General features: G+C 42.4%; 1 protein-coding gene and 1 pseudogene across 9 annotated transcripts in view; one reads left to right on the top strand and one right to left on the bottom strand.

Annotated features, from left to right (window-relative positions):
• The window catches only part of nedd4l (NEDD4 like E3 ubiquitin protein ligase), a 542,434-nt gene that overhangs the window by 437,941 nt on the left and 86,295 nt on the right, over positions 1-18,198 (bottom strand). The window lies entirely within an intron of this gene.
• Positions 3,192-4,301, top strand: LOC119962674 (annotated as a pseudogene).

Genomic DNA, 18,198 nt, shown 5'->3' with positions numbered 1-18,198 from the left:
ATGATTTGGTTATTATCACACTGTTGTATGAGGGAGCTTGTTGTGTGCAAATTGGCTGCCTCATTTCATACATTACAGCAACTGCACTTCATTTTAAAGCCTTTGAGGCATTCAGTGAAAGCCACTATTTAAATGCAAGTCTAGTTCTTCAGTTTACTGTGCTATTGAAGTTAGCCGCCATTGGAGAGTCAAATCAGATTTTATCATAGAATCATACAATCCCTATAGTGCAGAAGGAAGCCATCCAGCCCATTGAATCTGCATCTATCCTCTGAAAGAGCACCCTAACTAGGTCCACTCCCCCGCCCTAACCCTGTAACCTCACTTAACCTGCACATCTAAGGGGTCATTTTGGCATGGCCAATTCACCTAACCTGCACATACCCTATTCCTTTTTCGTCTCAAAATAGGACTTGAAACTCGGATTTAATACTTTTGAGTACATGACAGTTACAGCAATTAATCACAAAAGGGAAACAAACTCCAATTCAGACAAAGCTAAATCAACACAATAGTTAAGATCAGCATCAGAGCTAATTAAATTCTGCCACCTTGGAAATAATGAACAATGGCCACTCTAAATCAAGAAAATTAAATCAACCACAAAAACCAGCTACATGCAAGCACTGATTTAAATGCTGAAGAAATAAAGTTTCTATACTTATGAATCAATTAATCACTCCCATTAAACTCGACAATAGAATATTAGTTGAACGCATTCCCCTTAAAAATACAATTAAAAATGAGAGAGAGATAGGTTTTAATTATCTGTATAAGGGTGCAGTGTCTCAAACAGCAACTCAAAAAATTGCACATTAGTAAATGATCATTTAGAAAGGCTACAGAAACACAATGAAATTGTGGCGCTGGAGAGAGAGGAAGAGATAGACAAATTAATTCACCACCAGTTTATGAAAGATTGAAAGCAAACAAAATGAGACAAATTAATCTCAAAAATGAAAATGTAGATTAGGGTTTCTCAGAGTGAGGCCAAAAGTAGTGGGCACAAACCCGATACATTAAGCACTTGCACAGAAATAGCAAGAAATTAAGAACTGTTTTCAACTGTTCACAGACCACAGTTTCAGAACTACTGATCGAACAGTGACACTTGAAGGCACAAAAGATCACACTGTGGTATTTGAAAGGCAGAAGGATTATTCCAGTATTCTGACTCACAATATTCCCTCGACCACCAAAAAATCTGATTATTGTCTCATTACTGAACATTGTCTGTGGCACTGTGTGCAAATTAGCTTTTCACTTGCCTATGAAACAACGAACATATTTTTAAAGAAATGCAATAGTTGTGAAACATGAGTCATCCCCATGGCGTGAAAGGTAGTAAATAAATGAAAGTTTTTCATCTGTGTTAAATCAGGCTTGAGATTCAATAATGAGCCAGAAAAATACATGAAGATACAAAAGGGTTTGTGAGAGCAGCTCAGAGGTTACACGGGCCTGCGGAGGCAAGGGAGTGCAGGGAAAGAAAAGGGTTCCAACAGGTTGAAGTCATCCAACAGCAGGTTCCAATAATTTAGCTTGAAGCACAGAAAGATCACACACTTGAAATATTTAGCAATTATTTTACGTGAGCGTGTTCTTAATGTCAGCTTTTTCCCCTTGTAACATCGCTCCCTTTCTCCCTCGACATTAACCAATCGTTACAGAACAGATTGAGCATCAACCTCACAGGTGACAAATCTGCTCGTCTTTGTTGTTTAAAGATTATCCAATATGGTCTTAATTAGTAACAATCTTTATTGTCACAGGTAGGCTTACATTAACATTAATATTGTCACAGGCAGGCTTACATTAATGAAGTTACTGGGAAAAGCCTCTAGTCGCCACATTCCGGCGCCCGTTAGGATACACTGAGGGAGAATTCAGAATGTCCAAATTACTTAACAGCACCTGGAGGAAACCCATGCAGACACGGGGAGAATGTGCAGACTCCGCACAGACAGTGACACAAGCCGGTAGAGTTCTTTACAGGAATGCTTGATATAAATTTTGAAAATAAAGCCTTTTGCGTTGGCAAAAATAGTTTCCATTTTATGGGGTGGAATTCTCCCACCCGGAACAAAGTCTGCTGGCTGCCTGGAGCGGGCAGTGTTTCCCACTGTGACAGCCGACAGGAAACCATTCCACATTTTAGTCCAAAGATGTGCGGGTTAGGTGGATTGGCCATGCTAAATTGCTCTTACTGTCAAAAAAAGGTGAGGTGGTGTTATTGGGTTATGGGGATAGGATGGAGGTGTGGGCTCTTTCTAGGGTGCTCTTTCCAAGGGCCAGTGGAGGCTCGATGGGCCTAATGACCTCCTTCTGCACTGTAAATTCTATGATTCAATGATTTGAAAAACAGGAATCACCACAGTAATATTTACTGCAAATCAATGCATTTTGTCAAACAATTTTCAATTTGAATAAAAATACAATTTTATTTCCTGCGGTACGGCAGCACAGTGGTTGGCACTGAGGCTTCACCGCGCCAGGGTCCCAGGTTCAATTCTTCACTGGGTAATTGTCTGTGCGGAGTCTGCACGTTCTCCTCATGTCTGCATGGGTTTCCTCCGGGTGCTCCGGTTTCCTCCCACAGTCCAAAGATGTGCAGCTTAGGTGGATTGGCCATGCTAAATTGCCCTCAGTTTCCAAAAAAGGTTAGGAGGGGTTATTGGGTTACGGGAATAGAGTGAACGTGAGGGCTTAAGTGGGTCGGTGCAGACACGATGGTCCAAATGGCCTCCTTCTGCACTGTATCGTCTATGTTCTGTATGTAAGGTATTAATTTATTTGAAGCAGTCATGACTTAAAGAAAATGTTTAATTTTGTTTTATATTTAGAGTGCCCAATTCATTTTTTCCAATTAAGGGGTAATTTAGCGTGGGCTAAGCCACCTACCCTGCACATCTTTGGGTTGTGGGGGCGAAATCCATGCAAACCCATCCAGGGGAAGAATGTGCAAACTCCACACGGAGAGTGACCCAGAGCCGGGATCAAATCTGGGACCTCAGTGCAGTGAGGCAGCAGTGCTAACCACTGCACCACCGTTCCGCCCTCAGAAAATGTTTAATTAAAAGAAGTTTCAAACTGTAGTCACACCCCCACCCTCAGAGGTACACTCCCGTCCCTGACCTCGCTCTTTCAGGAGAGAGAGTCAACACTCTGCCAGCGGGATCTGGGAGTTTGATCTGGAATGACCACGAAGGAAAACTGGGACCCGCAACGGCTGGGGAGCAGCAAGAAGCCATTAACGCCGAATAGGTCGGGCAGTCCAAAGCCTTGTCTGAAGAAACAGTTGAGTGGATCCTCCATTCCAGTGCCACCAATTGCCCTTTTTTCAAAAAACATGTCTAAAGTTGCCACTGTAGCACCACATACAACAGCCCAGGGATCTGGATTTCAAAGAGCCGCAACAGAATCAGAAAGCCAGCAGCTGTCAGTTATAAACTGGTCCATTGAAAACTTTGCCATTGGGCGCCCTCTTGGAAAAGGCAAATTTGGGAATGTGTACATGGCTCGAGAACGAGAATCAAAGTTTATCCTGACACTGAAAGTGCTTTTCAAGTCCCACCTTGAGAAAGAGAATGTGGAGCATCAACTCCGAAGAGAAGTTGACATTCAGTCTCATCTCAAGCATCCAAATATCTTGAGGCTTTACAATTATTTATTTGATCGGACACAAATTTACCTAATGTTAGAATATGCCCCTTGAGGAGAGCTGTACAAAGAGTTGCAGAAGCATGGCTGCTTCAGTGAGCAGCAGAGTGCCACCTACATGTTGGAGCTGGCGGACGCATTGCATTATTGCCATTTAAAGAAGGTGATTCACAGAGATATCAAGCCAGAGAATCTGTTGCTAAGCCTGCGTGGGGAGCTGAAAATAGCTGACTTTGGATGGTCTGTGCACGCTCCGTCATCAAGAAGAAAGACTGTGTGGCACTTTGGATTACCTGCCTCCAGAAATGGTTGAAGGACAATTGCATGATGAAAAAGTGGACTTATGGTGCCTGCAAATCCTGTGCTATGAGTTCTTGGTAGGACATCGCCATTCGAATCATCTCCCCACCAGGAGACATATATGAAGATATGTAAAGTTGACATCCATTTTCCAGCTTCACAGGGTGCCAAGACTCTAATCAGCCAATTGCTTCGACATAATCCAGGACTAAGACTTCCCCTCAAGGGTGTGTTGGAACGTCCATGGGTGAAATCCAATGCCCGGAGGCTCCTTCCACCAGAATGTGCAGGCAGCAGTGAGAATGAAGGACCACCTTGCTAAGTCCTGGCAATCGCTGAATTGTATGCAAGCTGTGTAATTTGTATGTGTAAATACTTTGTATTTATAACTCCATTTTCTTATTCCTCTATCTTTGATCCTCCCCTATTGTGCCCTCGGCTGTTGTCTCTTAAATTGTTGGAGGTCTCCTTCCACAGTTTAGGACTGATGATCAGATTTTTTTGGTAATCCAGAGTGTTGCTGGGACTTTTCATCTTGCAATCATCAGGACGAATGCAGGAATGGCAGGTTTCAAAGAGCAACAATTTGTACTGCATGAGTGCTGATTGACACTGGCTGAGATGAAGCCATAAGAAGCCAATACCATGTTGACCTGCCAACCAGTCAGCACCCTTTTTCCCCTGTGGTATAAATTGTTGATTGTTTGAAATTTGACGTTCTTGTTTATCCTGATGATTGCAAGATGAAACGCTTCAGCAACATTTCTTCCATTTTGCTGAAAAGAAAGACCTGATTCGATGATTTCAAGTGCAGCGGGTTTTAATTTTTGTCTTGGATGTTGGGTATCTGGAGTATTTAATGTAGATCGTGTTCTCTCTATCAGTCTTTCAATTTTGATCTTATTGTAAATGCTGCAAGGAGAATTATTCAGTCTGGTGCTGAAGCCTCTATTGCGTATGAAACATGTATTTGAACCCTCAGGACTGCCAGTACTGCTTCAAAGGAATTGGCATACAAGCTGACCGAGCACAACTATTTTAGAAATGTTTCTTTTTTGCCACATGACATACAGATATATAGACTTCACACATTGTTTGCTGCCTCTGAAATAATTCAAGAAAGCATTGTGAAGTTTTGAGTCGGTAGTATCTGTGGCACCATATTTTAATGATCATATACTTTCTCCTGTTTTATCCTGTCACTTACGTGCCTTTATAAAATGATCTTCCACAGTATTGCTGAAAGTACTTGTACATGATATAAACAATAAACATAGTGAAGCATTATAGTGACATTACCCATCAAAAGAAAAGAAGCTTCAAACTGGGGTCTAAGCTCTGTCATTCCAGGTGCCTAATTCTTTTCTTTTCGAGACAGATATATGAACGGGCGGGGAACAGAGGGAAGTAGGCGACAGGTTTAGAGAAAGGATCTGGATCGGCGCAGGCTGGGAGGGCCGAAGGGCCTGTTCCTGTGCTGTAATTTTCTTTGTTCTAATCTTTTGTTCACCTGAACTGTCTAATTGGTACCAGGACTAAATGCTGTTCAAATCACTAGTCACTTCCAGCTGGATTCAAACAGATTGTAATGTGCTGTATTCATTTTTAGATCAATAACAAGCCATTCCAAATTATAAATAAATGGACAGAAGGTAAGTAAATTGTTTGAGTCAATGAATTTTTGTTTTCCCCGACCATTTTTTAAAAACCAGTCAGGCTGCTTCTCCATTTTTCATTCACCCACAGAATGTGCACTGCATCACTGGGGCAGGGTATTCGCTCAATTCATATACACACAGGCATACACTCCAGTGTCTTTTTTAAAATCATTAATGATTCAAGAATCGACCTCAATAGCATGTTTCATTTCATGTGCATGGACACGTGGTGTGATGTGGTTCTGGGGACAACAAGTGAGAACATTCCAAACTCAGGGCCCAAGCAGTGGTTGGGTCATTACAGACGGAACTTCACTCTTCATCCAACCATCTTGAACCCATGTTTGGAACATTTGATGCTGTTTCTGTTCCCTGGATTTTGGAAAGAAAATTCTGTTCCTCAGCTCGAACATACTTTTTTTTTAAAGGGCTCTTTTTGAGAAAACAAAACTGCCCAACTTAATTTTGTCAGGGGCTCCATTTTTGTTTCTACGGGCCTATGTAGAAAAGAACGCATTTTGAAAAACCCATTCATTTGAAAATATGGGCTCATGTTCAAATGCACAGTCATCCAGAGTACAATTGAGCATCGTCAACCAGAAAGCAGTACACTTCTTTCTCCACGTTCAAGGCTCGGAAATCCCAACACATTCATGCTGCACATTTGAAGAAACATGCAGTTTGCTGCAGTTCTTACCTAACCCATATCCTCCACACTGGCATCTCAGACTTGCCTCTCCCTCTCTGGTTTATTGTCTTGTAAATTGCAGAAAATTAAATTATCAACTGTCAATCAAGTCGTTGCTTTCCCTGTGGAGAGAGCACACTCGTCGGAGTGCGAACAAAGGAAGAACCATTGGGAGTATGACTTTAAACAGAAGAGCTGAACATAAACGACCATAACACATGGCTCCAGTGGGAAACAGATGCACTCAAGTAGTACTCAAAACAGTCTGGATTTACGAAAGACAGTTGTGCTGCCTTTTTAACATGACAGAGTAGCCACGAGTTTAAAGAAAATAGCCACGCTGAAAATAGGTTGGGTCAACTTATCTATTCAGGACTGAGATTTTGGTTTCTTAGGAGAGCTGGTAGATGAAGCAAATAACTGGAATTGAGATTACAGCTAAGGTATTAATCGAACTGAATGACAAAACAGGCTTTAGACGTTGAACAATCTGGTCCGGCTCCTACAGCTGTTCAATCTTTATTGCAACACCATCAAAGTGAGATCAGCTGTTGAGTCCGAACTAATGCCTTCTCTTCCCTCCCCACCCCTCCCCACAGGGCTTAAACAGGTACAGAGGCAAAGAGTGTGCTAAGAGAGGAGAAAACAATTTGTTTGGTTTGAGATAGGATGGAACACAGGAGAGATTAAATGGCAAATCACGTAATATGCAATGCGAAAATGCGGAGGCAACAGAACGAGAAGTAAAAGGTAGATCCAGAGAAGCTGTAAACAGAAAAAGCAAAATCATAACGAACAGCTGCTGTCCAAAAGAATAGGGACCGTTAACATGATCTGAAATTTTAATTATCCGCTCCCCTCCCACTCTGCTTCACTCAAACTTTTACATTTCCTACGGTTGCGAACACTCCAGGATTGGCCTGGAACCTAGAGGAATTCAAGATCATTCTCCAGCACACAGCCGTTTGCACCCCTGAGAAAATTCACTATGACAATAAAAAACTTTTTTGTCATTTTCTTTGAACATTACTCTTTGCCAGATTTTAGAAGCGGGATAATAAAACGAGGCTTTTTGGCAAGCAGTCAAGCACAATCCAACCGGGGAACGGGTCTGTTTGCTTTCCAATTGCTGTAGCAAGACAATACCTCACAAGGATGGATGTGTTGGCCGATTGATGGCGAGGGTCAAGTCATATAACAAAACCTCCAGGAATACATTTAATCACCAATGGTTTGATGATTTCCAATGAAGTTCAAGGAGCAGCACCTCAATGTTCAGGAATCAACATCTGAGCTCAACAGTTCCAGATTGTAACCACTGGCCCCATTTTTTTCTCAATTTTACACCATCATTTAACAGCATTAATTACATAAAGGCAGTACTGAAATATCAAGATCTAAGGATGGTGGGAAGGATGCATGTGGAGTAAATGCAGACAACTGCAAGACTTTGAATGATAGGTAGGCACATTGACACATAGTTGCATGACAAAATCAAGCTCGTCCTTCGTAACCTGCAATCTTAGATTTGAGGGCCACGCACTCACACCATGTCCTTCCAAATAAAGTAATAATATAGTCGATTTCGCTGCCCAACCTTTTTCTTCGCCCCTGCAAACTGTGCCATGTTAGAATTTCACTGGATTGATCTAAAACTGCTATCTATGCATTTCAGGAACCTGTCCATACTGTCCCACCTCAGCCATTACTATGTCCCGATTTTGATGGCATCATTCCTCTTTGCCTTTCCTCAAATAATTTCAATCAATGCAACACTTAAAAGCAAATGTGTGGCCCAATGTTTGCTTCAATCAAGAAGCTCAAGATGTAGTGGTAATTTTGTTTTATTCATTCACGGAATGTTGGCGTCACTGGTGCAATCAGCATTTATTGCCCTCGACATGGTAGTGAGCTGCTTTCTTGAACTGCTGTAGGCCATTTGGTGGCGGTACACCAACTGTGCTGTTAACAGGGAAGTTCTAGGATTTTGACCCAATGACAGTAAAGGAAAAGCTAAATAATTCCAAGTCAACATGGAATGTGGCTTGGAGGAGAACTTGCAGCTGGTGGTATTTCCATGCATCTGCTGTCCTTGTGCTTACAGGCGATAGAGATTGCAGGTTTGGAAGATGCTGTCTTAGCAGCTCTGGTGAGTTGCTGCACTGCAGCTCATGTATGGTACACACAGCTGCCCTTGTGCGTCGGTGAAGGTTGCGATGGCAATCAAGTGAACTGCTTTGTACTGAGTGGTGTGCAGTTTTGTGTTGTTGCAGCTGCATTCATCCAGGTAAGGTAAAGAATATCCCCAACACCTTAATCAATCACTCCCCCCACCAATGGCACATAATGACTGCAAAATGTACAATCTACAAGACGCACCTCAGCAATTTGCCAGGGCTTCTTCAACGGTATCTCCTAAAACTACGACCTCTACTACCTTGGAAGAAAACTGACTTGGAAGAAAACATAGCGGGTCTGATTAGCAAGTTTGTGGATGAAACTAAGATTGCAAGAGTTGCGGATAGTGATGAAGACGGTCAGAGAATATAACAGGATACAGATCGGCTGCAAAATTGGGCTGAGAAATGACAGATGGAATTTAACCCAGACAAATGCAAGGTGATGCATTTTGGTAGATCCAATTCAGGTGGGAGCTATAAAATAAATGGCAGAACCATCAGGAGCATAGAGACATAGAGATCTGGGCATGCAGGTCCACAGATCCTTAAAAGTGGCAGCACAGGTAGAAATGGTGGTAAAGAAAGCATATGGCATGCTTGCCTTCGTATCGAGTATAAAAGCTCGCAAATTATGTTACAGTTATATAGAATGTTGGTTAGGCCACATTTGGAATACTGTGTCCAATTCTGGTCACCACACTACCAGAAGGATGTGGAAGCTCTTGAGCGAGTGCAGAAAAGGTTTACCAGGATGTTGCCTGGTTATGAAGGGTATTAGCTTTGAGGAGATATTGAAGAAACTGGGATTGTTCTCCCTAGAGAGTCAGAGGCTGAGGGACAGTCTGATAGAAGTTTATAAAATTATGAGAGGTATAGATAGGATGAATAGTTGGGAGACTTTTTCCCAGGGCGGAAATGGCAGTTACAAGCGGGCACAAGTTCAAGGTGAGGGGGGTCAGGTTCAGTGAAGATGTGCGGGGGAAGTTTTGTTTTTACACAGAGGGTGGTGGTGGCCTGGAATTCACTGCCAAATGAGGTGGTCGGGGCAGATACGATAGCGACCATTCAGACTTATCTGTATAGGCACATGAACAGACGGAGTATAGAAGGATACAGGCGGTTAGTCTAGATAGGACACATGATCAGCGCAAGCGTGGCGTGCCGAAGGGCCTGTTCCTGTGCTGTATTGTTCTTTTCACCTGGAAGCAAAATGGCAGCAGGCACATGGGGGCACCTTATATAATATTTCTAAGTGTCACAAGTAGACTTACGTTAACATTGCAATGAAGTTACTGTGAAAAGCCCCTAGTTGCCACATTCCGCACCTACTCGGGTACGCAGAGGGAGAATTCAGAATGTCCAATTCAACTAACAAACACGTCTTTCGGGACTTGTGGGAAGAAATGGAGGACCCGGAGGAAACCCACGCAGTATTGTTCTGCGTGCAGCTCAGACATGAAAAGAAAAATACATAATAGGGCAAACATAAAATACACAATGTAAGTACATCGACAGAGGCATCAGGTGAAGCATACATAGTACTACAGCAGGGAAGAAGCTGTTTTTGAATCTGTTAGTGCTGTTCTCAGACATTTTTATCTCCTACCCAATGGAAGAAGTTGGAAGAGTGAGTAAATCTAAATCGGGTGGGTGGGGTCTTTGATTATGCTGCTCGTTTTCCCAAGGCAGCGGGAGATATAGACAGGGTCAATGGATGGGAGATGGGTTTGTGTGATAGACTGAGCTGTGTTCACAACTCTGCAGTTTCTTGCGGTCTTGGGCCGAGCAGATGCCATGCCAGGCTGTGATGCAGCCATTTAGGATGTTTTCTATGGGGCACCTGTAAAAGCTGGTTTGTGGACATGCCAAATTTCCTTCGTTTCGGGAGGAGGTATAAGCACCGTTGTGCTTTCTTGGTCATAGAATCGACGAGGGTGGACCAGGACAGATTTTTGGTGATGTGCACACCTAGAAATTTGAAGCTGTCAACCATCTCCACGTCGGCCCCGTTGATGTAGATAGGGGTGTGTACAATACTTTGCTTCTTGAAGTCAATGACCATTCTTTAGTTTTGTTGACATTGAGGGATAGATTGTTGTCATCACACCATGCCACTAGGTTCTCGATCTCCCTCATGTATTCTGACTCATCGTTGTTCAAGATGCGACCCAATACGGTTGTGTCGTCTTCAAATTTGTAAGTGGATTTGGAGCCAAATTTTGCCACGCAGTTGTGTGTGTGGCATTTGGGAGTCCCTGGCTTGTAACTGACAAAAAGGGAATGGTTCATTTAGGATGGTAGTGAAAACATGGAGAGCCTCTGTCAAACATAGAGATGAATCAAGGCATCATAAAGGGTGCACAAACCTCCCAACTCATCTATCCAAGCACCCCTGCCCAGAGTATGGCAGAATCTTCAGATCGTGCATTGGACTTATCTCCATCTCAAAAGCCATCAAAATGGAGTGCAAGCAAATCATCCTCGATTCTGAGGGCCTGCCTAAGAAGGAGTAGGATAACACTTGCTGTATACGCAAATTAGTGGCCGGGGGTTCCAAGACCACTATGACTTTTGAAATTTGTATTCAACAGAATGTGGCTGCGTTTGGAAAGCTCCCACTTTGCAATTGAAAATCCCCTTTTATTAATATTCTTCCATATATAGAATCTGCAACCCAATCTGACCTATCCAACTCCACCACAATAGGCAAGTTGACTCAGCACTCCTGAGTGACCTACCAAGCCACTTTAACTGTAAAACAACCAATGCAAAACAAACAAAAAGAACTCAACGTGCCAACGACAACCTTCTCCAAACAACTGGGCAAGGAAAATAAATGCGGTGCATTTTTTGAATACCAAGAATAAATATATGTGTAAAAAGATTCATTCACAGATAACAATTCCCTTGAGCAAATGACTGTTATACACTGCAGATGCTGTTTATGGTATTGATTGGTCCCAAAACACCAACTTCCATCAATTTTTTACCCATTCTGAACTTTATTGTTGCTGCTGTTGAAATTCTAATGTCATTTTAAATGAATAATTCCTTGAAAACAAGCCGTTCATTACTATTATGTTCCTTATTGCCTTTAAATGTTAGTTTTATTTTATCATGACCAATTACTAAAGCTAGGCATAAAACCACTTTGCACACAGTCCTCAAGAGACTTTGTTTCAACAAAAGTACAGCACCAAGCAATGTTTTCCCCACTGGTCTCAATTTAAATTAAGTAAGAATCCTTTAAATGTATAAGTAAATAAATGAACTCAAGTGGGTATTTTTACATGCACTCCAATAATCTATATTTATATTCAAAGTGAGATAGATTGCCTGGTCATCAGTCTTTGCACACAATTTAAACATGGAAAGGACCATACAGATGGGAAATGCACAATGTACCCCAATCTTTTAATCAATCATCATCTGCGCATATAATTTCTGTATGAACCAGAGTACAGCAGTTGGGAACAGGATCTCCAACAAATTTGTCTTTCCTATTCTTATGAATGCAATAGGAGCAATAGCAATCTTACTGCAATATCAATATTCCTGCCAACATAATCTGGTTACCTTCTAATATTATGATCCCAGACCAGACTCCAACAGTGGCTTGGATACTGGGCAGAAACCCCAATATTTTTTTTTAATTTTGTAATCTTCTGAGAAAAGGATACTTCACTCCAGAAGTGATTGCACAAATAGGGACCTGGTAATTTTTTAGAAAAACATTCTTAACACAGTATTAGAATGTCTTTAATATAACACCAGAAAATAACTGTTAATTTCCCCTTAAACAAGACTACTCAATACACTGAATACAATACCCTTAATTTCTACCTTTATTCCCACTTAAACAACCAGGAATTAACATCTCGGCTCTCAATAAGAATATTTGCATTACAGAATATTCTTGAGAGGGAGAGAGAGAGAGAGAGAGAGAGAGAGAGAGAGAGAGATCTTTTGACACTGCTTTAAATACAAGATCTGAATCCTGTCAGACCCATGCAAAAACTCTGGCTGTATTTCTTCAGAAAAGCTTCTCGGCTTGTTTCACCTCCCCTCTGATCTCAGACAAGTCTGTACTACTTTAAAGAATGTTACTGTCTTTTAACTGAAATGTAGTGAAAGCAAAACTGTTTCAGCTCTGAACACGGCTTCATTCAGATGAGAACTGACTGCTTTCTCAAAATGCCTGATACCTTCACTCCACCCAACAACAAAATCACCATACCAAAATGAACTCCACAGGGAATCTCTATAATCAAAACAAAATTCCATTCGCCCAAACTTTTATGGTGGTTAAATTGCATACCTGGTTCACAAAATATACTTGCCTTTCAAACTAGGGCCTTTCAAACTAGGGCTTGCTTTTAAAACATGATTGCAGTAGTCACACACACACACACACACACTAACCCAGGTTACGGCACCCAAATATCTACCAAACAAACAATACATGTGAAATTCCTATTTTCATCACATTGATCTGCTCGATATACTTGTCCACCATATAATTTATTTATTAACTGATCCATGAAAAGCAACACTTCAAAACAAGTATCACAAGGCAGATCAGAAAACATCTTCTTAGTAAATAATATGGTACTTGACTCGCTTCTACTCCATGTTAATCTGTCACAGACAAAAACAGTTGCACAATTAACTTTTACAAAACTTATCCACTTCATGCAATAGACAGAAAATAGAAACAGGAAACTTGAAACCACAGACAGTAGGGCAACTTTTGTTCATCTCGCCGTCAATATCAATATAGATATGAGAGGCATGGCATAAATTGGTCCTTCAAGAGGTAATGAAATACTACATATATGTGATCACACAATCCAATGCCATGTCCAAGGTGAAAGCGTGCTACAATATATAATGCATAAATTTGACTGACATTTATATTGGCTGAGCATTTACGGTCACAAAGACCAATTCCTTTTAAAGTTAAGGTGAGGGGAGAATGATTGCCCTGGCATCAATACAATAATGCTGTGATATCAAGGAGCTCTTAAAGAATTGAAGACAATGGGAGGAGCGGGAGCAGGAGCGGAGGTGACGTGGACCAGGAGGGCTGCCAGGAAGGTAAGCGTTTTGTTTAAATTACTTACCTGTCGGCGCCAGCGGCCTTTTCTTCGCAGGGAGGAGCAGGAGCGGAGGTGTCGTGGACCAGGAGGGCTGCCAGGTAGGTAAGTGATCCTATATATTTGGGCGGAGGCTAACCCCGAGACACTACACGTGTAGTGTCTCCCACCCGCCCTCCTCCTCTAACCAATTTGATACGGTAAAGTTGTTTTTTTTTAACTCTTATTTGGTATAAGTTTATTATTGAGTATTATAGTAGTTGAATTAAGCTTTTTATTTAGCAGGGAAGTACTAGAAATTATTTAACATAAATTTGTAAACGTTAATTAAATAAGTAGAGATGGCTGGACAGGTGATGTGTTGTAGCTGTATGATGTGGGAGCTGGCTGATCCCATTGTGAACGGCAGTGACCACATCGGCAGCAAGTGTTGGTTGCTGGAAGAACTCCGGATCAGAATTGATGATCTGGAGTCTGAGCTTCAAACTCTGTGGCACATCCAGGAGGGGGAGAGTTACCTGGACGTTTTGCTTCAGGGGGCAGTCACACCCGGTAGATTAAGTAATTCAAATTCAGTAAGTGTTCAGGAAAAACAGGGTGTGATTGTAAGTGAGGCACGTAGGGGGATTCGGAGTTCAGGAGTGCAGGAGCCTCAGCCCTTGACCTTGTCCAACAGGTATGAGATTCTTGTTCCCTGTGCGGATGAGGAAAAGGGCTGTGGACAGGATGAGCCAGCTGACCATGGCACCATGGTGCAAAAGGCCATTCAAGAGGGGGGAGCAAAAAGACAAGTAGTTGTTATAGGGGATTCTATAATTAGAGGGACTCCCTATCCTTTGCAAGCCGGAGAGGGAGTCCCGCATGGTGTGTTGCCTGCCCGGTGCCAGGTTGCGGGACATCTCCGACCGGCTTGAAAGGATACTGGAGCGGGAGGGGGAGGATCCAGTTGTTGTGGTCCACGTTGGGACTAACAACATAGGCAAGGCTAGGGTGGAGGACCGTTTGGGGATTATCAAGCACTAGGAAGGAAATTGAAGAACAGGTCCTCGAGGGTCATAATCTCCGGATTACTGCCCGAGCCACGTGCTAATTGACATAGGGATAAGAAAGTTAGGGAAGTAAGCACGTGGCTAAGGGATTGGTGTGGGAAAGAGGGATTCCATTTCATGGGGCATTGGCACCAGTTTAGGAACCGGGGGGGATCTGTACCGTTGGGACGGCCTCCACCTGAACCGATCTGGAACCAGTGTTCTAGCGAAAAGGATAAATAGGGTGGTCAGTAGGACTTTAAACTTCTGAGTCGGGGGGGAAGGGAAAGCGACAGGGAGTAAGGAGTTAAATGGAAGGATAAGCAGCAGGTTAGCATGTGTGCAGGTGGGTTTAAGTTCAAGGCAGACTAGGAAAGAAGCAAAAAAGGAAGGATAACTTAGGCATCTCATGATGTCCAATTTCTCTAATAATGATAAGAAAGTCAGCATTAAGGCACTTTACCTGAATGCTCATAGCATTCGTAACAAAGTTGATGAATTAACGGCACAAATCATTGCAAATGAATATGACTTGATAGCCATTACGGAGACATGGTTGCAGGATGGTCACGACTGGGAGTTAAATATCCAGGGGTACCAGACGTTTTGGAGGGATAGACAGGTATGCAAGGGAGGTGGAGTAGCACTAATAATCAAGGACAACATCAGGGTGGCATTGAGTGATGATATAGGTTCTATGGAGAATGAAGTTGAATCCATTTGGGTAGAAATTAGAAATTCTAAGAAGAAAAAGACACTGATAGGCGTAGTCTATAGGCCACATCACACTGGGACGGGCAGTAAATGAAGAGATAACTAATGCCTGTGAAAAGGGTACAGCAGTTATCATGGGAGATTTTAATCTGCATATAGATTGGTCAAATCAGCTCGGTCAGGGTAGCCTTGAAGAGGAGTTCATTGAATGTATCCGGGTTATGTAACAATATGTAATGGAAGCGACGAGAGAGCAAGCTATCCTAGATCTGGTCCTGTGTAATGAGGCAGGAATAATTAATGACCTCATCATTAGGGATCCTCTTGGGAGGAGTGATCACAGCATGGTTGAATTTAGTATACAGATGGAGAGTGTGATGATAGAATCCAATACCAGGGCCCTATGCTTGAACAAAGGGGACTACGATAGAACGAGGAAGGACCTCGCTAAAGTAGACTGGAAACAAATATTTTATGGTAGGGCAGTTGAGGAGCAGTGGAGTACTTTCAAAGAAATCTTTCATAGTGCTCAACAAAAGTATATTCCAGTGAGAAGGAAGAATTGTAAGAAAAGAGGTAATCTACCATGGGTGTCTAAGGAGATACACAAGGCTGTCAAATTGAAAGAGAAGGCTTACAAAGTGGCCAAGGTCAGCGGGAAACTAGAAGATTGGTAAAACTTTAAAAGTCAGCAGAAAGCCACGAAAAGGGCCATAAAGAAAAGTAAGATAGAACACAAAAAAAAACTGGCACAGAATATAAGGACAGATAGCAAAAGTTTTTATAATTATATAAAACTAAAAAGAGTGGCTAAAGTAAACATTGGTCCGTTAGAGGATGAGAGTGGTCATTTAGTTATGGGATATGATGAAATGGCGGAGGCATTGAGCAAATATTTTGTATCGGTCTTCACAGTGGAGGACACTAATAACATTCCAGCAATTGACCGAGAGAAGAAGGTAGGCGAGGACCTGGAAACCATTACTATCACGAAAGAGCAAGTGTTGGGCAAGCTAATGGAGCTCAGGATAGATAAGTCTCCTGGCCCTGATGTAATGCATCCCAGGGTACTGAAAGAGATGGCTGGAGTAATAGCAGATGCACTGGCGGTCATTTTCCAAAATTCGCTGAACACTGGGGCAGTCCCAGAGGATTGGAAAACAGCAAATGTGACGCTACTGTTTAAAAAGGGAAGTAGACAAAAGATGGGGAATTATAGACCGGTTAGCTTAACCTCTGTCATGGGGAAGATGCTCGAGTCTATTATCAAGAAAGAGATAGGAGGGCACCTCAATAGAAATTGTCCCATTGAACGGACGCAGCATGGATTCATGAAGGGGAGGTCATGCTTGACAAATCTCTTGGAATTCTATGAAGGCATTTCGAGCAAGGTAGACAAAGGGGACCCAGTGGATGTGGTGTACCTAGATTTGCAAAAGGCCTTTGACAAGGTACCGCACAAGAGGCTGCTGCATAAGATAAGGATGCAGGTGTTACGGGTAGAGTACTAGCATGGATAGAGGATTGGTTGTCTAACAGGAAACAAAAAGTGGGAATAAATGAGTGCTATTCTGGCTGGCAATCAGTGACGAGTGGTGTGCCTCAGGGATCGGTGTTGGGACCACAATTATTTACAATTTATATAGAGGAGTTGGGAACTACATGTAAGGTATCCAAGTTTGCAGATGACACGAAGGTGTGTGGCAGAGCAAAGTGTACTGAGGACTGTAAAGCCTTACAGAGGAACATTGACACATTGAGTGAGTGGGCAAAGGTCTGGCAGATGGAGTATAATGTCAATAAGTGTGAAGTCATGCATTTTGGTAGGAGTAACAATAGAACGGATTATTACTTAAATGGTAAAAAGCTGCAGCATGCTGCTATGCAAAGGGACCTGGGTGTACTTGTGCATGAGTCACAGAAGGTTGGTCTGCAGGTGCAACAAGTAATTAGGAAGGCAAATGGAATTTTGTCCTTCATTGCAAAGGGGATTGAGTTCAAAAGCAGAGAGGTAATGTTGCAGTTGTACAAGGTGCTGGTGAGGCCACACCTGGAGTACTGTGTGCAGTTTTGGTCTCCACACTTGAGAAAGGATGTGCTAGCACTAGAGGGGGTGCAGAGGAGGTTCACTAGGCTGATTCTGGAGTTGAGGGGGTTATCGTATGAGGAGAGGCTGAGTAGATTGGGATTATATTCACTGGAATTCAGAAGGTTGAGGGGGGATCTAATAGAAACATATAAAATTTTGAAGGGAATGGATAAGATAGAAGTAGAAAGGATGTTTCCACTGGTAGGTGAAAGTAGGACAAGAGGGCATAGCCTCAAGATTAGGGGGAGCAGATTTAGGACTGAATCAAGGAGGAACTTCTTCACTCAGAGAGTGGTTAAAGTATGGAATTCCCTACCGAAAGGAGTAGTAGACGCTACTTCATTGAATATATTTAAAGATGGGGTAGAAGTTTTTTTTTTAAATAAAGGAATTACGGGATATGGCGAGAATGCGGGTAAGTGGTTCTGAGACCACGTAAAGAGCAGCCATGATCTTATAGAATGGCGGAGCAGGCTCGAAGGGCTGGACGGTCTACTTCTGCTCCTAGTTCTTATGTTCTTAACAAGTGTAGGGGGTTGGGGGTAGTGGTGGTGGTGGTAATTTCCGCATTCTTCAGCTGAAGTCCTGCCTCACACAATGGAAGAGGAGTATGGTTGAAGGTCAATCATCTCTGCACCAGAATATCTCTGCAGAAATTCCACAGGGTAAGTTCCTAGGTTCAACTTTCTTCATCTGTTTCATCAATAACCTACCTGCCATCATAAGGTCAGAAGCGTAGATGTTTGCTGATGATTGGAGAGTGCACTATTATTTGCAACTCTTCA

The sequence above is a fragment of the Scyliorhinus canicula genome, chromosome 3 (assembly GCF_902713615.1).
Source record: "Scyliorhinus canicula chromosome 3, sScyCan1.1, whole genome shotgun sequence".
Taxonomy (NCBI): domain Eukaryota; kingdom Metazoa; phylum Chordata; class Chondrichthyes; order Carcharhiniformes; family Scyliorhinidae; genus Scyliorhinus; species Scyliorhinus canicula.
This window is presented reverse-complemented; position numbering and strand designations above follow the sequence as displayed.